The sequence below is a fragment of the Salvelinus sp. IW2-2015 genome, linkage group LG1, assembly GCF_002910315.2.
Source record: "Salvelinus sp. IW2-2015 linkage group LG1, ASM291031v2, whole genome shotgun sequence".
Taxonomy (NCBI): domain Eukaryota; kingdom Metazoa; phylum Chordata; class Actinopteri; order Salmoniformes; family Salmonidae; genus Salvelinus; species Salvelinus sp. IW2-2015.
The window spans coordinates 51,292,520-51,317,099 of NC_036838.1; the positions used below are offsets into that span (position 1 = coordinate 51,292,520).

The 24,580-nt window shown below is 41.3% G+C and overlaps 1 protein-coding gene across 4 annotated transcripts in view; it reads left to right on the forward strand.

The window, feature by feature from the left end:
• The first annotated feature begins 3,546 nt into the window (after window positions 1-3,546).
• Window positions 3,547-24,580, forward strand: part of LOC111969545 (neural cell adhesion molecule L1-like protein) — a 93,049-nt gene continuing 72,015 nt past the window's right edge. For 3 of the 4 annotated variants that reach the window (XM_023995727.2, XM_023995737.2, XM_023995747.2), the window contains exon 1: window positions 3,548-3,882. The gene's annotated coding sequence lies outside the window, so the exon portion shown is untranslated. Of the gene's footprint in view, window positions 3,883-24,580 lie in introns of all 4 variants that reach the window. The other variant, XM_023995744.2, reaches the window with a different exon arrangement.

The window sequence follows — 24,580 nt, forward strand, 5'->3', positions numbered from 1 at the left end:
TTTGATCCAGCGCTAAAATGTCACACCAATAATACATATATGCCTAGACAATATTCATAACGACTTGTGGCAATGGCTCTAACATGTTTTTGTGTATTTTGTGTATTTTCTTATCAGGGGGGTTTGCTTGGGCTCCTCAGGGGAATATGCTCTTAGTCGATAAATGTGAAGCAGCCATCTTCCCTCTTTGACATCAAAGGTGTTACCAAATAGAAGCACTAAGTGAGAGATTATCAGGGCCTCCTGAGAAGGGCTAGTGATCCAAACCGACTGTTCCACAAGACTGCTTACCCTCCTTCAGAGGTGGTCAATTGCAAAAGATAGACAGTAATATAATTCCTATTGAATGAAAGGTAAATGTCAATAATTAGATTAATATGTTTATTTTGCACCATTAAACCCAATTAAATTTGCATAATTTACGTCAATTAGTATACTTGCAAACAGAGTACAATTCATGTTCAATTACTGCCAAATGGTATGCTCATCATCCATAACTATAAACAAATAAACTATTTACAATACATCCACTGGTACTTCTAAACATATTGAATTTACTGTAACTGTATCCTCCAAAAGGGCCCTTTAATTCTGGGTAAATACAACACCATACAACATTGTGCTAGCCTTTTGGCAACACAATCTGTCTTCATTTTTTAGGAAAGCCTATGGGAAAACAGGCTGCATATTTCTTCCAGCTCATATATTCTCATTATGCAGCCCTTCAGACGTCAATGAGGGGATTTCTGCCCCACAGAGATACCCACAGTAGAAAAAAAAGAGGAAGGGGAGAGGGGAGAGAGTGAGGGAGTGAGAGTGAGAGAGAGCGGGAGCGGGAGACAGAGTGCAAGAGAGAGAGATGCGTGTATAGATATCTGTAAAGGATGAGTGGTCAGAGTGACACAGGGACACACAGAGGAAAGGGGACGATAGGGGATATATTTATTCATGCTAGGCCTGTGAACTTTGACACCTCTGACAGAGGTTCCCTTTGTTTGCAAACCCAACTCTGACGACAGGAGCTAATTAATTTCCTCTTGCTTTGTATCCATAGGACATTTAGCATTCTGACTCATAATATCATAGTGTCTGGTGGTGGCGGAAGTGATGCTGGAGGTGCTGATGATATCATATTTTACTGTAGTTATTTACAGGCTAGTAACCACACAGAGTGTTCTCTCATTACTGTCTCGGAATAGTGGATCAGTTGAGGACATAATCCACATTTCCAGTAAATTCTAMTCACAATCTATGCTTACCGTGAATTAATGAAAGTAATTTCATAGGCTATGTCTTATCGAATGACCTTAGGTCACCTCCAGAGGCATTACTTCCAAGTAAAACAAGATCTGATTTGRCAAATGGGTTTCCCAAATAGTCTTAAGGAATCATGACTATAGCCCACTGCTCCCAAAACAAGATTGTGTTACTGCTATGCCTTCGACATTGCTGTTGTCACAACAGATAGTGTTTTGAAAGTGTGTTTCAAAAATTATGTGAAATCCTTATTCCCTTAGCGCATTTCATATAATGCCATAATTTTGTTGAGCACACATTTTAATATTTTAAAGGGAATCAGAATACATTGTATTGTATGTAATACTGTATGACTACTGTATGTAATGTGTCTAAAAACTATTACCTTTTCTCGTTTGGGCAAAAGACTGTTCTTCGTCCTCTCTTCTCTGTGACTAAGAAACTGATAAGTAGTCGAGTGCTCGAGGTGTGGGACCCACCCCTGCTTGGGAACTATCCTCTACGAAACCTGCCCTTACCCCTATTGCACATAGATCTACGTATAGCCCTCGTGGGAGTCTAATACCCCCACTCAGGAACTCGGGACCTGCCCTCAGAAGACCCTACACCATAAGTTCGTCCACCTACGGATTTCGCACAGGACACAACCCCACTTGGGATTGATCCTACTACAYAACCTGCCCTTACCCCTATTGCATATAGGCCTACAACCGGTCGTATAAACACAATGGGACTACTGAATAAACTCAGGCTTTCTATGTCTGTATCCTATAAATTGTATTCAGCCTACGACCCTGTTCTCTCCAAGATGTCAGAATGAGTGGTAACAGGTGTAGGAACGTGCCTACCTTGTTTTGTGCCGGCCCCTGTTAAACTGATTCAGACTCTTCAGTTCAACTGCAAATCATGGTGAATCCTGCCGACAACACCAACTGTTAGGTTCTGAACAAACAGAGTAAAAACTCACACGGACAAGCAGAAAAAGCTCAAATCAAGTTGATTCAACCCACAGAGGATAGAGGATGCAGGAGTTAAGCAAATCTAATTGAGGAAAGTACTATATCTATCTATGTTACACTGATTTCTATTCAATCCCTAAGTGTTTTTTCACATGTAGCCTGTATGAGTTATGCATAGGCTACCTCTAACACTCTGAATGCTTAGGCGGGATGGTACAGTCATTGTATTGTGGTAGTTACAGATGCTACAGTACTGTATGTACAATCTGCTCTTCAAATAATGAGACAGGGTTTTTACAGTATGACAAGAAATCAGATTGCATTTGATGGAGCACTCTTGGTATGTGCAGTCTGCCTCATATAAAGATCCTATTACACTCAGTCCTCAGTGAATGCATTGTGTAATCCGGTCAGTGTGATTAAAATGGCCTGAATTAGATTAGGTTTGATTCTATTCAGTCTGTTCATTTCCTCTCTCAGACGTATCAGGTTAAGCACTTGAGAGAACAGGATGAAATCTATCAAATAAGACCAATCTCTGGATATGAAAAGGGATGTATAGACTAGTTGAATGTAGCCTGTAACATTTTACAAGAAACCCCAGGTTATGCACATAGGTCATGGTGTAGTAGTGTGTCATCTAATTACATCACTCTCAGCCATAAACATTGTTTTTCCAGGAATTATTGACCCTGTTCAGACCACACCAACAGCTACCCAGTAGAACTGTATCCAACTATTGCCCATATAACCTAGTTGACAGCATTCATTTCCAATGTTTAGATGCACATTTCTCATCACTGTGCAATACTTAGATGGCAGGTGTCTGCTGAAATCCAAATTAGCACCCAGTAATATGGTGGTGGTTGAAAAGCTAATTTGATTGCTAGCTGACCTCCCCCAACTCACACAGCTGGTCAGTGGCGCAGAAACAGAGTGAGTGCTTTAATGATGCTGCTGCTGCTGCTGTCTGAAGTGCTGAAACAACTTGTCCCCACAGAGACTAATATGGGGTCCGAGTCTCCCTCCCTAATCTGACCATTAGGTTCTCATAGGCTATATTGGGAATTAGCTGTTGATGTACTGACACAAATTATGTGAATGGCAATTTCAATATTTGTAGTTTTATTATGTGGTTGCATATTTAGCCTACCTGCATAATGTTGCTCCTATACAAACCATGCACTTGAATAATCATATCCTGTGATGTTGTTTGATTTACATTCACAATTCCAGTTCCATTTTCCTTCCATTCAATAATCTTCATTCTAACAGCCTGGTTCTGTCACCCCCTCCCCCTCCCCAAAACCTGCGTTCCCATTCTGTGACTGGAATAATGCTGCTGTCATTGAGGGTCTTTTAACCCGGTCACAACATTGAGAAGTTGTGGAGGGTTTTCTCGGTTGCCATGGATTTCTAAAAGCTATTGACTGCGATAGGGTCCCTTTCTCTGAACGTCTTTGTAGAAGAAAACCTATTAGTTTTTCTTCTTTTTCACAAGGGGGGCGATAGCATCTACGCTCGACGAAGCGTTTTCGTGTCATTCTAGTTCTGTCTGACCAATTGCGCACGTTTTGAGATTCAGTAGCGCGATGCATCTCAGACCGCTATAAACTAAATTCAACCTCATCAAACTACTAGAACGATAGGAACTGCTCTTAAAAAGGTATGTGTATTTACTTTGTAAATGTTTCTTTGCATTTTTTTTTCTTCGGTAAAGGCATAGTCTACATGTTGTTATTCCTCATATGTTCTTGTAATTAGTTCTTAATTTTGTGATACTTTGCTCTAAAGTAGGCATAAATGATCACAACCGGTACATCAAGGAGCCTACTTAGATATAATAACCAAAACAACCTAAAGTGAATTGTCTATTATAGAACGACATACACAATCAAATAGAAAATGTCAGAGTGAATAGATAAATGACTCATAGGCAAATGACACTGTAGCCTAGAATGGATGTTTGCATCTATTTGCCTGGTTTGTTTAATTGTAATGATACACAATGTTGGTTTACATGCCTTCATCTCATTGATTTCAGTTACATCTACATGGATTTCTTAAAACAATATCCACTGATCTTACAGCATGCATAGTGCTTTATGTTGCATAGCAACATGTATCATGGCCAGTAATGTCTTGCAATGTCTTGCAAGTCTTTTCACAATTTGGAATTATAGCCCACACAACTAAAGGACACTTTATGGACACCTGTATACTTTTTAATTGGGGGCAAGGGGAGAAACTAACCCCCCCATTCCCACCCCCATACCCCCTTAGGCTACCCTCCAGGCATAATCAGACAGTAATAGAAATAAGCAAGAATATGTGCAAACTGTATATTTAGTTTGTATTTACTTTTCTTAGAGTTAAATTATTTGTAACATACTTTTGATAGTACTTTGATATTAGTTGCTGGTCATAATTGCTTGCTGGTCATTTCAGTGGGCTAGAGATCAGAGAGAAAAATGGTGTTCAACATTTCTTTATTCCAAGATGTTGGTGGTTCATCTCCTGACATGTTGAATATTCTCCTAAAAGACCATGAAAAAGACTTGTGTTGTCAAGCCCACAGRAGCCTTCATTACTTCCTAAGTGCAAACATTGCAAGAACTGAACTGAGTTTCTTCCMTTGAATTGCTAACGAGGACTGCAAATCACCTGTACAATTGTGTGTACTCTAGATTTGTTCTTCTGTCTTTTTGAACGATTCACTACCTAGACTCCCATCAGGTAGGCTAACAAGAGGCAAATGTTAGTGGGCAGATGCACACCYGATTCATCTCTGAGTACAGCAATCATCTGCCACTGAGAGCCCCTCCAAGATTCTTGATTACTTTTCCCCATCGAGGAAATTCATCTCCATTTTATGCATTGGTTTGGATTATGGGGCAAGGGGTTTTTGTGGAGAGCACATGGCGTGACAAAATGATGAGTGATTTCTATTTAATGAGTATGATGAGTCACATTAGAAGTGCTCAGCAGATTGACGTTATTGTATTTCGGAGCTTCTACATTTCATAATTGATTTTGTGCAAGATGGTACAGGTGATGATGATTTGTTTTTGTGTGAGTCTAAAGATACCAGTGTGTACAGTATAGTGCACACTTTGTTTTTGCCTCAATGATTCCTCTCATAATYTGCTTTTGCTAATTAAAATAGGTAAGTAGTAAAAAATAGCTCAGGAGGAATACTCCACCTTCAAAGTTTTGTGTTTTGGTCAGTGGTTTCACAGCACACAGTAAAGTGCCTCTTGGGGGTTATTTGTTTAGAAAGCCTATATGGTTCTCCTATCATATTATTKAATTCCCTTTTCTTTGTGTGCTTGTGTGCAGCAACTCTTGCCAAGCCACATCAATTAGATGGACTTTGTGAAGATCACACTTCCATTTCAGGTCATAGCTCAGCTTGTCCCTAAGCACAGAAAAATAATAACAAGTTATTTTGAACTCCTTTTGGTAAAGGTGGATTGATGGGCCTATACCTTTTTTTCCTGCAGTATGTATAATGAGTGTATACCCCCTTAAGTGTGATATCCTGTAGAGATGTCATGCTGAACCAGTTGCCAGTGCATTATATTTCCAGGCTAAGGATGAGAGTCTATCATTGCACTTGGTGATCATGAGTCATCCCAAGCTTCTCAGTATTCAGGCCATTGYTGCTGTGTACCCAAAAGTTGGTTGAATACTTCTCACCAAACAAGTTGAATGAAGTTCAGTGTAATTGAACAAGGAAGGGCTCCACCACCAACTACGTACCTGCAGGTCCATGTCAGCCAGGCAAACTTCTCTCACCACTTAACATGAGTCTCTGACCAGACAAATGTCATGCCTATTTTGTTTTCAAGGTAACAGAAATGCATGAAAAATACCGGATTGTGTAATGCTAGTAAGGCTACTGACATGGACTTTCAACATGGTTTGGGCTGCACAGTAGACTTTAAAAATCCCTCATTCATGCATGTGAATACATCCACATTATCATCTGGACTGTACCTGTCAGACAGTGTGTCCAACTGACACGTACTCAGACAAAATCAATTTCATTCACTTACTCTCTTTTCCATGCACAGACCCGAATTCAGTCATACAAACCCGTGACTACGTCCACTGCATTTATTTTTCATGTTCATACAATCCTTAATACAAACACGCAATGCCTCCTGAGGCAGAATTACTTTTAAAGCTGAGAGACACAGTGTGTGTATGCATGTGTATTTGTGTTTGTGCACACGAGCGTGTTTTACATGTGTATGTGAGTGTGAGAGAGAGAGAGAGAGAGAGAGAGAGAACCTGAGCTGTCCTCTATCGTGTTTACTGCTGGTGACAGGAAGAATAAGCAGCATGTCTTGTATGATCTGGAAATATGTGTGGTTACATGAAATATTAATTCATAATTTTCCACAATCTCTGCCTGCTTTTCCTGAAATGTGCATATCCTTTTTTAGTAGGATACCTATGAAATTGGGTCTGGGGAGAGATAGCGGCAAGGGAATTATTCTGGCCATTCACCCTGGGGGGCGGGGGGGGTTMGGTGGGYGAMGATGYAGATGTAATGATAAGAGGTTGTGATCAACCAGAATTCACCTTCATATCTTATTTAACAGGCCGCTGCATTATTGGGGCCACTGGTGAATATGATCAATGGCAGCCTGCGCTGCACGGACAATTAATCTGCAAAGTTAATACTGAAGGACAAACCTGCAACGAGGTCAATGTTATCACACATGTTCTGGAGTTCCTACCCAGAACAACACAGTGGGAGGGCGATAGGAGGCTGTCTCTCTCGCTGGCAAGGTCCCCTGTAAACTTCCGGGCTTAAGACATTGGCTGGGCGTATCATTCTTCATCTTCTTTCAGTTCTGTTCTGCCTCAGTACATGGTGAAAATGGCAACTTCTGGTACAAATTTGTACAGCTATATAAAAAACAAATCCACAAAATCATGTTAGTATTTTTCATCTTGCAATGTTTTCATAGGAATGAGAACCACAACCAATAGGATTAGGTTTTATTGGAGGCCGTTTGAGCCAACTGTGCATTGCTTTTCTGAAAGAACAGGGTTTACAATCTAGCACTAAGCCACTCTAGCCCCTGCATGCCTATATTCAATCAGATGTATAGTGCCTTTTGTTTTTTGGTGGTTTGAATTTTCACAAGTGATTCTAATAAAAGTGTAAAAAACCAAAATGGCCAAAAGTACATCTCATTCCAAAATCATGGGCATTAATATGGAGTTGGCCTTCTGGGAAGGCTTTCCACTAGATGTTGGAACATTACTGCATGGACTTGCTTCCATTCAGCCACTAGAGCATTATTGAGGTTGGGCACAGATGTTGGGAGATTAGGCCTGGGTCGCAGTCGGCGTTCCAATTCATCCCAAAGGTGTTTGATGGGGTTGAGGTCAGGGATCTGTGCAGGCCAGTCAAGTTCTTCCACACCGATCTCAACGAACCATTTCTGTATGGACCTTGCTTTTTGCACAGGGGCATTGTCATGCTGAAACAGGAAAGGGCCTTCCCCAAACTGTTGCCACAAAGTTGGAAGCACAGAATCATCTAGAATGTCATTGCATGCTGTAGCCTTGAGATTTACCTTCACTGGAACTAAAGGGCCTAGCCCGAACCATGAAAAACAGCCCCAGACCATTATACCTCCTCCACCAAACTTTACAGTTGGCACTATGCATTCGGGCAGGTAGCGTTCTCCTGGCATCTGCCAAACCCAGATTCATCCGTCGGACTGCCAGATGGTGAAGCGTGATTCATCACTACAGAGAATGCGTGTGCACTGCTCTAGGGCCAATGGCGGCAAGCTTTACACTACTCCAGCCGATGATTGCCATTGCACATTGTGACCTTAGGCTTGTGCTCGGCTATAGAAACCAATTTCATGAAGCTTCCGGCAAACAGCTCTTGCGCTGACGTTTCTTCCAGAGGCAATTTGGAACTCGGTGGTGAGGTTTGCAACCAAGGACAGACGATTTTTACGCACTACGTGCTTCAGCGCTCTGCAATCCCGTTCTGTGAGCTTGTGTGGCCTACCACTTTGCAGCTGAGCCGTTGTTGCTCCTAGACTTTTCCACTTCACATTAACAGCACTTAAGTTGACCGGGGAAGCTCTAGCAGGGCAGAAATTTGACAAACTGACTTGTTGGAAAGGTGCCACATTGAGAGTCTCTTTAGAACGGGCCATTTTACTGACAATGTTTGTCTATGGAGATTGRATGGCTGTGTGCTCTAGAATGATTTTATATGCCTGTCAGCAACGGGTGTGGCTGAAATAGGCGAATCCGCTAATTTGAAGTGTTGTCCACATACRTTTGTATAAATATGTAATGTATTTTATATACTTTATATATTTTATATATTTTATACACCTGTCAGCAATGGGTGTGGCTGAAATAGCCGAATCCACTAATTTGAAGGGGTGTTCACATACTTTTGGGTATAAATAGTGTATTTTATATTGCATACTTTTGTATATATATAGTGTATTTTATTAATTTTATACACCTGTCAGCAACGGGTGTGGCTGAAATAGCCGAATCCACTAATTTGAAGGGGTGTCCACATACTTTTGTATATATAGTGTATAAAGGTCCTCAAAGGTATAACACAAAGAGTACGTTTTTTTGTTGTTGTATTTTACCCCCTTTTTCTCCCCAATTTCGTGATATCCAATTGCGATCTTGTCTCATCGCTGCAACTCCCCAACAGGCTTGGGGGAGGTGAAGGTCGAGTCATGCATCCTCTGAAACATGACCGCGCTCCTTAACCCGAAAGCCAGCTGCACCAATGTATCGGAGGAAACACTGTTCAACTGACGACCGAAGTCAGCCAGCAGGCGCCCGGCCAGCCACAAAGAGTCGGTAGAGCACGATGAGCCAAGTAAAGTCCCCCTGGCCAAACCCTCCCCTAACCCGGACGATGCTGGGTCAATTGTGCATCGTCCTATGGGACTCTCGGTCATGGCCGGTAGGACACAGACTGGGATCGAACCCGGGTCTGTAGTGACGCCTCAAGCACTGTGATGCAGTGCCTTAGACCGCTGCACCACTCGGGAGGCCAGAAGTTATTATCCTAAATTAAAGTCAGCWAAATTATTCCCATTTCAATTGCAGTCTCAATTCCAGATAACTCATGAATATAAGAGCGTACTGAACAAAGATGAAATAAAAGAGACATGGAATAGAGGGGATCACAGTCTTCTTGTGTGTGTTGTGTGGGCAAGGTTAGGAGGACCCCCCTAAGGAAGTGGTGTAGAACGGCTGACAGYATGAGGAGGACAGGACAGATGTGACAGACAGGCACGTGGACAGGAAAAGAGCCATTGTCTCAAGTGGTATGATAAGAGCAGGTATCAGACAGTTTCCCTCCCTTCCCTCTCAGTTGTTGGGTAAATGTCATTTGAAACCACTAGGTTAGAGATAATGGGGAGTGTAATTTAGGAGGATACATGAGGCTCATGTTTAACATCTACTACATGCAGTGCTATTGTAATAGAGCAGCCACAGGCCGTTTGTTTCTTGAGTGAATGGTCAGGGTGCCGGAACATAATTACAAGTCATTTATAGACTGCAAATTGACCACAAGAAGCACAAACAGAAATAATATTTGACTAAAACATAATCATTTCAAACCTTGRTTACATTTGTATAAGATCACATATATCTCGTTATAATGCGTAGGAATATATTGGAACAGATTTCCAAAATAAAAAAATCACTTGGAGCTGATTTGCTGGTGTTTTTACAGCCTTTTATGTCCAACAATTTTTTTAAATCAGAAAACTTGGGGGACCAGTTGGGGAACCTTGTAATACCGTATCACTTATCTCGTACCAAACGTACAGTATGGGCATTGAAAATATATTCACCACAGGAGGTTGGTGGCACCTTAATTGGGGAGAATGGGCTCGTGGTGGTGACTGGAGCAGAATCAGTGGAATGGTATCAAATACATCAAACACATGGTTTCCATGGTTTCCAGTTGTTTGTTACCATTTCATTTGCTCTGTTTTGGCCATTATTATGAACTGTTCTRCCCTCAGCAGCCTCCTAAGATCTTCACCATATAGCATTGTTGTTGACTGAATCTGATGGGTAGACAGACACCAACAGACAGCAACAGGATGCACAGCGATCCCATACATCCAAGTGTACACAAACACATGGCCCAGGTGCTCCACCATAATCACCTAACCCACGTGTGCTCATCATTTGGCTTCCCATAATATTAAAATGTAACTGCTGTTTTGTTAGGAATTAGATATGGCCCTACTAAAAGTCTCAGCCAGAGTCTGTAGGGGGAACCAGTGTAATGTGTGTCCCTAAAACACACCTCAGAGTGTGAGGGCAGCGGTACACTCACTTTGGGGTGTCCTCTGGGACCACATTGCACAGCATGGAGCGCCGCTGGGGGCTGGAAGCAGAGTTCACTCCTGGCTGCCTAGGACTCTCAGCTAGTGACAGAGCTACATGCTGCATGTAGGATCACTGGGTGTGATAAGCTATACATCAGAAGCCCAACGTGTGCTGCTCTGCATAGCATGAGCCTGTTTAGCGGCCCAGCCACGCCTAGAGTCAAACAGGGCTCTCCCCTGACAGAGGAGCAGAACACTGACCAGCCATGATTAGAATAATGAAACAAGGAGGACATGCTAAATAGTTGGATGGGTTGCTATTGTATGTGTAAAATCTTAATCTTCTCTCAGTTTGAAGGTGCGTCGATTCCTGTGTGCTATTATCCTTTGTTCGTTAGAGGTGTTTAGCAGCTGGAAACAAATGACTTTCTCATTTCAACTGAATGAGTGCTTTCAGAGCTTCTCATTTATCATAATGAAATTAGAGTTGCTTTTCATAGTTGATTTCCCCAGCTCAATTTACAACTAGATGACACCCTAAGACTCATTAGCAATCAACTGAATGTTATGATGCAGTTTGTTTATTCTAAAAGCCATTTTACATGCCTACAAATTGACTGAATGTTATGATGCAGTTTGTTTATTCTAAAAGCCATTTTACATGCCTACAAATTGACTGAATGTTATGATGCAGTTTGTTTATTCTAAAAGCCATTTTACATGCCTACAAATTGACTGCTTTTTGGAGAAATGGCAGAATATTTATTGGGGTTGTGAAAGCATACTGGGGGTCAACTATACAGACAGCCAGAACACAGCGATAGTCTATTTCTTAATGTTCTCGCCCCCAGACACGGCAAATGTTGAGCAAAATTGCCAAACTGGTCGAGACTCAGCACCATTTATCAGCTCGGGGGTAACTCTTCTGCCCATTTCTACTAATCTAACCGTGGGACCACCTGCAGAACAGTGGAGACACTTTGACCTCATTATGTTTCCAACTTGGCTGGAACCATTAATTTTTATGGCACTACATCGGATTGGAGTGAACCTGCCAACTATCACCTTCCAGATTTTAATGCTGGATTTTGCTAGTGCCTGGGGAGTGGTTTTCTATGAATTGGCTGCAGGTGTGTCTGGTTAAATGAGGCTGAGGGGTTTTGTCTGTCAGTGGGTTAGGGGGCCCTGTCTTGATAAAACCACTGACTTAAATGCCATGGCGTCTTTCCTCTCAATCAGTACCTCATTATTGTTTCTATATAGATAGAAACCACTCTCTGTGTGGCCACCCCTCAAGGCAAGTACCACTGATGCCATGTGAGGATAATACATGTGTCTATAACAAAGCTATGGGATAGTATGAACTAGAGATGCACAATATATCGGTGAACATATCGGAATCGGCCGATATTAGCTAAAAATGCCAACATTGGTATCAGCCCAATGTCTAGTTTAACACCGATGGGCAAAACCGATGTCAAAGCTTACGTGCATACCTATATAACGTAAGTACATGACGTAATGGTGCCACGTAAAATTTAGCGCTACACGTCCAACACAGCATTCCTAACCTAGCCCACAATGTCTGCTGTGTGGATCAAGCAGTCAACAAGTTGAGCAGTCATTTGAAAGAATGAGAACATTTCAGCGAGACAACTCTAAGGTGAAATCCATTAAAGCCAAGATAATGAAATTCKTTGCCCTTGACAATCAACCGTTCTCTGTCGTGGGTTATGATGGCTTTCGCGACTGGTCGAGCACCGGTACATACTACCAAGTGCGCTATTTTTCAGATGTTGCCCTACCGGAGTTACACAGTAATGGTGTCACTGCTATTAGCTTCACGACATACTATGGAATGCCGTTTGGGTCTTTGTATGTCAGAAAAGATACATGCATTAAATAAGCTTTAATTTGACACATCAAATAACACAGTTCTAGAATGTTGTGTGTTCTGAATATGCACGTGCAAGCCAAGTGCCACCACTACTATCAGTAGCACTGTCAAAGCTGTGCAAAAAAGTCTGCAGACAAGCAAACACCGACCACGAACGATGTGTTTACAATAACGCATTGGTAATAAAGCAGTATTTGTTTGACGGCAACTTTGACCAGTAGAAACTGCAGTCATTTTCATTATTCTTAGCAGTGATTTAGGAATCCTTGTGAGTAAGTATTAGCTAGGTGTTGTTCGCCTCTTGAAATTGAACTTCAGTTCATGACAATAAATAGCAAGCCAGCTACTTAACCCTGTTGCCCAAAGCCAACGTTATAAGCAGCCAGCTAGCTTCATCTGGCTAGTGAGGCTCGACCGGACTGGGTTATGTGTTGTGAAGCTAGCRACAATAAGGATTAGGCACAATAATGGAATTTGGGGTTTGGTGGAATTATGCCATATTTAGACTAGATAATGTTAAACAAGGTTGGAATGTGAAGCAATGAAATGGGATATCAGTCTACTCGGTGACACCCACAGAACACAACTGTGAAGAGTTTACGCACATATTAGCGTTGTAGGTTGTATTGTGGGACTGTGAAGGTGTGAAATCACCTCCCCAGTCAGCCTATTGTGTGTATTGACATTCATATTTCACTGTACAGCATTACCTAAGGATTGGGGATCAATGAAATGGAGTATCTGTCTCCTCAGTACCCAAGCTACTTTTCCCAACATCCTCCTCAGAGTTTTCAGACTCTAAAATACCCACGCAGTATTGTTTTTCCTCAGGAATAGTGTTCAATACACATAGGTTAACAATAAATGTGGCTCATTTCACAGTTGTTTCAGAGTACCACAATAAGAGCTATGATGCTAATGTTCTCTGGGTGTCACTGAGTAGACTGATACCCCATGTCATTGATCCACAATCCATAGGTAAGGCTGTACAGTGAAATAAGTATGCCACCAATGCAATTCTAAAGTATAATACAGCCAATGTGATTTCAACAGATTTTTGTAAAATTAACAAATTATTGTCTTTTGTTGATTTTATATCACAACATTCCAAACTCGTTTAGCATGATCTATTCAATTATGACATAATTCTACTATTTGTATTAATTTGCATCACTGTCAATTAATACTTTTATTTTGGAGGCTAACCGCAAAGTCCACTATTGTGGCTAATCCTTATTGTGGCTAGCTTCACATAGATGGGTCCGACCACCATTAATCAAATAAGAACTGTCTTATAAATTAGGGTTATTTTAGATGATGACACCTAGCTATATAGTTAGCTAGCTAACTATGGCTACTGAAACAGATTATGTCGTTTTGCTATGTTTTGGGGGAAGAACATTGTTTGCATCCATGAGCTAGCTAGATTTTTTTATAACCAGCACTGTAGGTGCCCGAGACAACTTTACCAGCATCATAGCATACGTATCGTTGAATCGTTGTGACATATGAAATACGAGTGATAGTGTAATCGATGTGTAATAACTCTGTTAAAAAATTATGAACGTGTTAAATTATTATTTTACGTGTAGTCATATTCAGGTCCTGATTGGTCAACAAGCTTATTTGACACATATCTTTTTTGACACACAAAGAACCAAACGGTGTTCCATAGAAATCCTGGTTGAGAATGAAACGACTGAATAAATGAACAATGAAACAGCACAGCAATAAGTGAAAGAAATAGGTTTTGATTATGTTTTACTGGTAATGGGGACATACGTAAATGCCAACAAAATAACTTTTTGGTCAGTGTGGTGTGTGTGTGTGTGTGGTGTGTCTGTGTGGTGTGTGTGTGTGTGTGTGTGTGTGATGTGTGTGTGTGTGTGTGATTTGTGTGTGTGTGTGTGTGTGGTGTTAACCTTTATTAACTAGGCAAGTCAGTTAAAACAAATTCTATTTACAAATGACAGCCTACTCTGGCCAAAACCTGGACGACGCTGGGCCAATTGTGCGCCGCCCATTATGGACTCACAATCACGGCCCGGATGTGATACAGCCAGGATTAGAACCAGGGTCTGAGTGATGCCTCTGCACTAAAGAGCAGTGTCTTAGACCGCTGCGTCCATGTGTGATGTGTTAACATATTATAACTGTACTAGAAACTTTAAAGCGCACTAAAATTTTAAATATCGGTTATCGGTACGGTCAAAAATGTCATATCAGTGCATCACTAGTATGAACACTGAATCCGCCTGCGTGCTATTGTTTAAGACTCTTCAACTGAAAATGTCTTCATCATGTCTTATTATATTGACACTTCCCTCCAAGAGGATTGAATGCCTTTAGTCCAAATCTACATTTGCGTTCAAATGTGCCGTGTAAATTACAAATTGACAAACAAAAGGCATGAAGGAAAGAGGCAATCTCTGTGGTAAATAGTCTTTAATATGCATTAGCTAATCAGTACAATGCAAGGTTTCCCTGAATGTTGCAACAGATGACTCTACTGGAGTCATGCAAGCAGTTCCATCAACATTTAGCTCTCATTATCATTTGCGTATCAAATTAGCATACACTAGATTGGTATTTAGGCTGTTGTGGTGCTTGTTATTTGGGGAAAGAGCTTGGATATATGGGAACAAAATATTCAAAGTACTCTGGAACACAATTGTGATATTCCTTTTTGGAGATATAAGAGTAAACAGACCATAATGCTTTGATGTCTGTTGTCTGTTGCCTTATATTTAGCAATTACACGTGCCCTTAGGTTTTCCTATCTTATTTTCAAAGTAACACTCTAAGTAGCATCTGTGTACGCCTGGCCTTAGTATTCTTTGTTTTCTTTATTATTTTAGTTAGGTCAGGGTGTGACATGGGGAATGTTTGTGTTTTYTCGGTTTTGGGTGGTTATATGGTAAAGGGGGTGTTGGGTGTAGTGTATGGGTTTGTGTTGAGTGTATGTGTCTAGCTGTGTCTATGTTGGGTGTAGTTGTCTAGGAAAGTCTATGGTTGCCTGAATGGGTTCCCAATTAGAGACAGCTGATTTCTGTTGTCTCTGATTGGGAGCCKTATTTAAGGTAGCCATAGGCTTTCGTTTGATGTGGGTAATTGTCTATGTGGAACGTTTGTAGCCTGTATGTGCACTACGTTCATAGCTTCACGGTCGTTCATTGTTTTGGTTAGTTTGTAAGTGTGTTTTGTTTCAMTTTTCCTTCTTCAAAATAAAAGGAAGATGGCTTATTTTCCAAATGCTGCGTTTTGGTCCGTCAATCCCCCACACGATCGTGACAATCTGTGCCATATTTCTCTCTCAGTGATTGAGCTTGGGGCGTCTGAAGGATCCAACAGTATGCAAAACCTAAGAATGAAATCTCCTGAAGGGGAGGGTACGAAATAAAACAATAGAATAGTAATGCCATGGAAACAATGATACCAACATGCAAATAGAGGAATCTTGGTTTGGTTTAGGGACTTGAGAGAACAAATGTAATTCCAAATCCACTATTATTTAATGGACTTTGCTTTCATTTTTCGATACAGTCAGCCCATAGACAGACCTCACACAGTCCAATGTTATCTCAGTGCTTTGTGGATTTGAAATGGCTGTGAGGTTCCAGGCAATGTCTTTGAAACAAAAACAGATCAATAGAGGTGATCTAAAATAAATTCTGCTTTGATATCTGGGGCTACAGGCCAGGAAATGTTCCCATCAGTCTTTGTTGAGAGTGCAGCCAGGTTGCTCAAGGTTCCACTGCGAAATTTGACATCCGTCCAGGTAAGCAGGATGTCAGGAGATTCTTTTTTTTAAACGCCACTAGGGGCAACAGTGAGCCTCTGGCTCTGAGGGACGCATTTCAATCCCAGTGCTAGGCACTTCTTTTTTTTTTTTAAGTTACCTTAATTTTTTTTACCCTTACCTTAACCATTCGGAATTAATGCCTAAAATTAACCTTCGAAATTTGACGTTTATGGACAAATGGCGGATTCTCCCTTGATTGGATGGACAGCCTGCGCTGGTTGTCATTCCATTGACCCTGCCAGTTTCCTGTGGCTTCTCTCAGAGTCAGACTGTGTGTCATTTTTCCGGTGCAAGCGGCAGGTAGGCCTTCTGTTGCATGAGTTACTTCAAACACTAGAATATAGCTAATTGGGATGCAGCCGCAGCTTTGTAGGCATTATGTCTTCTACTCGCAAATGACAACACTCCATGGAACTGATTTTTCACAGCTCCAATTTGTTAATGTCATTCCGATGTGTTTAATTGCACACTGAAGAGGGAGAGAGAGAGATAGAGAGAGAGACTGTCGTGCAAGCATGTCTACATGTTGCCTGCGCTATTATTGTATCCTATGCCGTCATCTTAAGTTGTCTTTTGTTTTCAGATCAAACCGTATTCTACAGGCACAGGCAATCATACTGTCTGACCAATTATTGTCTGAATAGGGAGKTTTTTATCTATTCAGCATCATACACACAATTACTTTTCTCATGAATTAATTAAACACAAAATATTGTGCGAACGAACAATGTGCCTGACATAAGAGGCTTTATATGGATCAGCCTGCAGCTCTCGTCACCATTTGACAGTTATTGCCTCTGCTCCAGAATCTCCTCAACCTGTGCACACAGTAATCAATGCAGGGGTTAAAGGTGCCAGACTGGGGCTCATGGTAATTGGGAGAGCATGTTGCTCAATAAAATGACAGGGTCTACAGAGGGTGAGCTCTGGTTTATCACCAGAAACCAGGTATGATTGACAACCTCAGCCTTGGGGACCTACCAATTCCCTCAGGCACTTAGCATTTAACTCTTCCCTTCTATAGCCTAAGTAAATAAGGCTTCCTGTTTATAAATTATTTTACACCTCAGTAATTCCTTGCTACTATTGGCTGCAGCTGAGCCCGTTTCCATTGGCAACCTGTGCCACTAGGAACATGTGATGAAACTATCAGAGTGTGAGGTGCCTGTGGCTCTGGCCCATATGTTCTCACACAACAAACCTGTCCACAAATGCTTTATGCCTAGGGGGCCCTCACCTTCTTGCTGAACACACTTGTATGGCCCCCATGTCCCCACCCCTGGGTTAACTCACCTGCAGTTGAGATGTTTGGAGCATGTTTAAGTACTGCCTGGTCCCCCTGTTGTCCCCCTGTAGCAGCAGGAGACCTGTTTAGGATGTCCCTGTTTCCTGTTGGAGTCACCCACTAGCACTGGAGGCAGAGATAGTTTGGGGGGTATGGACCACAGTCAGGTTCCCGCCTGCTGGTCCGTACCTAATGTCATTACTGACTCACAGAGGCTCCCTTAGTTACCCTCCCTCTTTTTGCCTCTGAGTGAAACAACAATCTCTGCTCACCCCACCCCGCTCACCCCAACCACCTGTGGCGTGAGTAGAGCTTGAGTAGAGCTCTAAGTGTGCCAGCTCACCCATTAACCCCCTGCATTATCCTATCTCTTTATGTCAGTGTATGAAGGGCACTCGGACAAACTCTTCCCCATTCATTAGAGAATAGTCTGCATTCCTTCCAGTGAACATGGACATGGTTTGCTGGCCCTCGAAAAGCTTTCATTCTGATTGTGCTTCTGAACAGTAGCACCACTGTTCCCCCCATATTGATAACCCTCACGGTTCAGCACTATTTGGACCAAATATACTCCTCCTTGCCAGTGGGCTTCACAGTCCAAAACAGTAAACAACTTTTKAATTCAGTCTCTCAGGGCCCACATGGCCCCAGTAGGAGGAAGGTGTTAGGAATTAACTTAAATGAACTGTTTAAATTGTCCCTATTGTTCAGATAAAGCATTTTAAGTGATTATAAGGTTTGGAACCCTTACTCAATTTACTACATTTTAGTGCCTGCCCACTGGGCACACACTGGTTGAATCAAGGTTGTTTCCACGCCATATCAATGAAATTACGTTGAACCAACATGGAATAGACGTTGAATTGACGTCTGTGCCTAGTGGGTGGTTAGCATWTTCCGTAACACATGCAGGCAAGTGAGTATCAAGGCTAAGCAACTCAATGGGTCAAATTAGTTATGGCTGATGTTATTTCAATTAACATTCCACCCTATGAATTCAGCGAACAAGAACATCAACAATCAGAGTCTCTCTGTTGTAACATTTGACCTGTGTGTCTACTTATGCATACTACAAAGAGGATGAGTCAAAACAGTGTTCTCAGATGTTCTTGTGTTTCTCAGCATTATCAGTGGAGTCACGTCTACCTGTCTGTGAGCTATGAGGCTGTGAAGTGGGGCTGAGACTGCGAGCCAACACAGGGAGTGCTAGTACTAGCGGTGCATGCTAAGGGGGACTTCCATTACCTCGCTCAGCCAGGGAGATCTCTCTTACCTCAGCTCAGACAGGAACCAAGGGGGATTTGTTTTCCTCAACATGAGCAGCAAATAATATCAAAATAGTTTCCCCCCACAGAGTGCCTCATACATTGGCCTGTGTTCCTTCAGCTTCTTGCTGCTGCTGGAAAGAGGGGAGATGGCTGATTTAAAGAGCCGTGTCTCTCTGTCACTATCACTGGACGGTAGATTGGGTGATGAGAGAGGCAATTTCAGTCTGATGCTTTGATTTGTTCCATTAGTGGAATCCAGATGCCGGAGTCTGCAAACGGCACGTGTCTAAATGTTCTTTCCTCCATATTTCAGTTTGGTTTAAGGTTTTTATGAATGAGTGCAAATGTATCGGTGTGGTACATTTTTTTRCCCCTAAATGGCTTTCCTCAACCAACATGTTAACACCACATCCTTTACATTAAAGCGTACAAGCTGAGTGCCTTGAGATGTTGCATATAAGGATAGCAGCAACCCACTCAATCAAAGCGGTTGGTTCAGACAGAAAAAATACTATCTCTGCTCTACGCTCTATGCTCCAGTGCTTTGCTGCGCCACAGCGATTATATTTTTGGCCGACCGGTTCCTCCCTGTTGGGCTGGTGAATGAGGAGAGACAGGCCCATCAGCAGCAGAGACCCCAGAGGGAGARCCCACTGTCAAAAAGGAGACTGAAGGCTCTGGGCTCATTGTGAGTAGAATGCAGAGCACAGCATTCTAGAACTCCACCAGCTATCATCATTGGAGCGTCACTGTTCCAGATCATAATGGCTATCCCTGCTCTGTTCTGCCACCTCGGCACTTTCTGAGGGCTCATTGGAGACCGGCTAGTGTAAAGTCATGAATTAATAGTGTTATGCTATGTATAGCCTTCACCCCTTTTAGACTATAGGATGCATTGAGCAGCTCTTTGAGGAACCAACCATGGTGAATGGTTTGGAGGTAACGTCCTCTCTCCACCAAGCCCACATCCTCAAAGGCGGCTAATTGGGTCTTTTTGCCCTTGTTTATCTTKATTTAAAGGCTGGAGAGAAGATTTTTTGTTTACTGGTTTCAATATTGAGTTGGGGAGCAGGCAGGGGAGTAGTAGGGGCAGACAGTGGAGGCAGTGGAGGCTTGGGGGATGGMGAGCTGGTTGGTGCTGGTGACCTAATGAACGTGCTATCCTTAGACTCCTAATTCCATTGTAAGAGATMTCAGATACCCATACAATGTACATCTTCAAACACGGAAAGCATATCACTTTTCAAGATAAGTATTATAAAACGTCTTCCATATTTCCAGAGAATGAAGATCTATGGTCTTCATTAATCATGATACTGTTGAGTGCCATAATTTTTAATCAATACAATGCCATGACAAGACCCATTAATCAACTGTGTTTACTGTTAGTCTTATTGAATGCTTGTAGTCTTTTTCCAATTATGTACTGTAGAAGGATATATAGTGGTGTAACCTTCCCCCTTTGTCATCTTTGTGGAGGAGGTATAGATTTTTAGCCGGCCAAATGAACTGTTTGCTGAAGAGCCTGCAGTCATTGTGCTTAGCTGCTTTCCCCCTTTTTAAACACGCTCATCCCCAACTCCAAATGTACACTTTGCAGATCAATAACCTTCCAGTAATTTAACGCTGTCTGCCCCAGAGAGGTTGAGGTCAATCRTCTCCCAAGTCATTCAGTGATTCAGTGTGGTTTAACGTCGACCAACCAGCTGTTGCTATTGAACAGGCTTGTTTGACATAGTCACAGAAAACAACACATTTGCAATTGTCGCCATGTTTTTATCATGTATTTTGAATATGGTAGCAGGCAGTCATTTAATTTGGAGGCAGCCATGAGAGGAACATGTTCTTATCCCTGATATGTCTCTCAATCTACTTGTGACTCCCCTCTGACAGTGTATGAATCATCTCTGGCTGTCTTGACGTGATTCATATCTGTTACTTGGTGCATCATTAATAATGATTAGCCTGTGGCTGTGTTGTGGTCTACCTGATGTTGATCCATACTTATATTCCATTGGATCAATGTCCTGTGTCGTCAGTTGGGGAGTAGTGAACTACATATAGCTCTACTATATTTTGCAGTTGGTGGTAGTTGAACTAAATTATAATCTTGGTAGTGTTTTCAGTAGTGAATTACATTTTTTMGCAAATTCTCACAAGAAACATCGTTTTTTTGTTTAAACCTCTTACAGCAACCCCCCCCCTTCTTCCAATTTCCGCCTGAAGACATACCCAAATCTAACTGCCTCTAGCTCAGGCCCAGGAGCAAGGGTATGCATATTCTTGGTACCATTTGAAAGAAAACACTCTGAAGTTTGTGTAAATGTGAATTGAATGTAGGAGAATATAACACAATAGATCTGGTTTAGATAATACAATGAAAAAAACATACGTTTTTTTCTTTTTAATTGTTGTATCATCATCTTTAAAATGAACAAGATAAAACAAACATTCAGATATGAATATGGGGACAATTTCAGTGAAAAACATAAGAGGGCAACAGTACTTGTGCAAAGTTTCAGAATGATAACTTCCAAAATGAGTGTGCTACATAACATTTATCATGAAGTCACCCAGGTGTCCCACACAAGTAGCCCAAATGTACCCAAGTGGCCAAATTGGTGAAGGTATACATTTTGAAACAAATAACTATATACAAAATACCAAAATGGTATTCTAACACACCCCCCCAAAAAATGGAGYAAAAAAAATGGGGGAAAAAATATGAAGAAAAAAWAWATATACATTTACAAAATAACATGGGTAACTATTTACACACTTTCAATATTTGGAAGACCCTCAGTCCTCTATCAAATCAAATCAATTTATATAGCCCTCAAGAGTAAATATGAACAGTTTACCTCTAGATGGCCCGGGAGGTGTGGAGCCAGAGACAGCAGGGGTCCAGCTGGATGAACCAGCTTCAGAGGAGGATGGACACGTTGGGGATAGACACGTTGGCGGCAGACACACGCATCTCGACCATGCTCCCTCTAATCCATAATATGTAGACTGAGTTGAGGAAGCATGCCGCTGGAGGAAGTATAGCCAATGTGTACTTTACACATTTCATTAAATTTTTATATATTGCAAATAAAATGTAAAAACAATCACAAATAATATTTTATATTATTAATTTCAAACAACGGCATTAGCATGAGAAGAACTTACCAGTCCAAAACAATGTGCTCTCCGTTGAAAAAATATGCTTCCATTTGAATCATAGTCGCTAACTGAGTCGTCTTCCAAAAGCATATGTTTCACTTTCACGATCAATTTCCTCTATAATTTTGTCTACATTCGTATATCTAGTCTTAGATTTAGCTTTCCCTGACTTATTCGCCATGATATTCGATATATAAACATCTGAAGATGCTTGTTACCGAAACAGTGCTGTGCGTAATGAGTTTGGCTCCTTCCAGTATGAAACTTCAATGGCGGATGACGGTCTTTACGCCTGAGTTTACTACATGGGTTGGTCTTCCAAAACACAAACATTAGATATTGCCGTTTACCTCTGCTCATTGGCTATCTACCCAGCTAGATTTCAAGACGATCAGTCGTCATTGGGTTAAAATACAGTCAATCAACGAAACAGCGGTCATATAATTGGTGCACAATGAGGTCGTTACTTGTTGTCTTCCAATCGGTTTCTTTGGGTCAATACGTCCCGCGAAATGACCCATCAAGTTTGGTTGTGTTACAAACAAACAATTGATTGCAAGGAAACCAAACATGACTGGATAAAGTCAGGTTTAGTCTGTGTATTTACATCGAATGTTTCGTCGAAAATTGAATGACACGAAATTCAACGAGATAAGCGTTCACAAAATGTTTCGTGTTAGGCTATAAAAATGGATTTAACCGAACAAAAGACAATTCATTGTGTAACAATGAGCCTTGGGATTGCAAACAGAGCAAGATCTTCAAAGGTAAACGKTTTATGTCATTGCAATCTGTGATTTTGTTGCGCCTGTGCTGGTTGAAAAAGTATTTTGGTATGGGGCTCTGTGCTCAGATAATCGCATCGTATTCTTTCGCAGTAAATCCTTTTTTAAATCTGACAACGCAGTTGGATTAGCAAGAATCTAGGCTTTTGAAGCATGTGAGACACTTGTATTTTCAGGAATGTTTAATATGACTATTTGTGGCGATCACCGTATGTTGTAGAATTTAAACCCGCATCCGGTATCTGTAGATCAGAGAAGTTAATTTACGGCTAGGGGTTCCGCTAGCACACCATGCAGTAATCTGAGTACGGCGCTCAGACACAAAAAGAAGCCATACAGGTACCCGCCATGTTGTGGAGTCAACAGAAGTCAGAAATAGCATTATAAATATTCACTTACCTTTGATGATCTTCATCAGAATGCACACCCAGGAATCCCAGTTCCACAATAAATGTTTGTTTTGTTCGATAAAGTCCATAATTTATGTCCAAATACCTCCTTTTTGTTTGCGCGTTTAGTTCACAAATCCAAACTCAGGAGGCGCGGGCAAGTCCAGGCGAAAGTTCAGACGAAAAGTCCAAAAAGTTAAATAACAGTTCGTAGAAACATGTCAAACGGTGTATAGAATCAATCTTTAGGATGTTTTTAACATAAATCTTCAATAATGTTTCAACCGGYGAATTCCTTTGTCTTTAGAAATGCAATGGAACGCAGGTCTCTCTCATGGCCACACGTGTGACCAGCTCATGGCACTCTGCCAGACATCTGGTTGAAACAGCTCTCATTCTCTCCCCCTTCACAGTAGAAGCCTCAAACAAGGTTCTAAAGACTGTTGACATATAGTGGAAGCCTTACGAAGTGACCCCATAGACACTGTATATTAGAAAGGCAATGAGTTGAAAAACTACAAACCTCAGATTTCCCACTTCCTGGTTGGATTTTTCTCAGGTTTTCACCTGCCATATGAGTTCTGTTATACTCACAGACATCATTCAAACAGTTTTAGAAACTTCAGAATGTTTTATATCCACATCTACTAATAATATGCATATATTAGCTTCTGGGCCTGAGTAGCAGGAAGTTTACTCTGGGCATGCTTTTCATCCAAACGTGAAAATGCTGCCTCCTATCCCAAACAGGTTTTAATAGGCCAAATTACACATTCAATTAAAGGCCCGTTTTTATATCAATACGAAACCATTTCTGGGTAACAATTAAGTACCTTACTGTAATAMATATACATTAAATGGGAAAACATTTATTTTTAGCAAATAAATATTTCTCAAGAAGAATTTTGCTAGGACTGTTTGGGATTYGTCTGAGTGGGTAGGGGTAAACTGGGAGTTTGAAACTCTCTTTATTATTGGTCTATTAACCAATTTACAGCATGGCGATGTCACAATGGAAAGCCAAATCTCCCGCCCATGCAAACCTGATGATTAGAAGGTCCTGTGTGGATTGTATTTTCAACCAGAAACTATCAGGAAATAACACTGCTACATGTTTTCACACTTTTACTTCAGGCTGCAAGCCCGACGCCGGTACACTTATGACAACAGCCAGCTCAAGTGCAGGGCACGAAATTCAAAATATATTTTTTAGAAATATTTAACTTTCACACATTAACAAGTCCAATACAGCATTTGAAAGATAAACATCTTGTGAATCCAGCCAACATGTCCGATTTTTTWAATGTTTTACAGCGAAAACACCACGTATATTTATGTTAGCTCACCACCAAATACAAAAAAGGACAGACATTTTTCACAGCACAGGTAGCATGCACAAAGCCAACC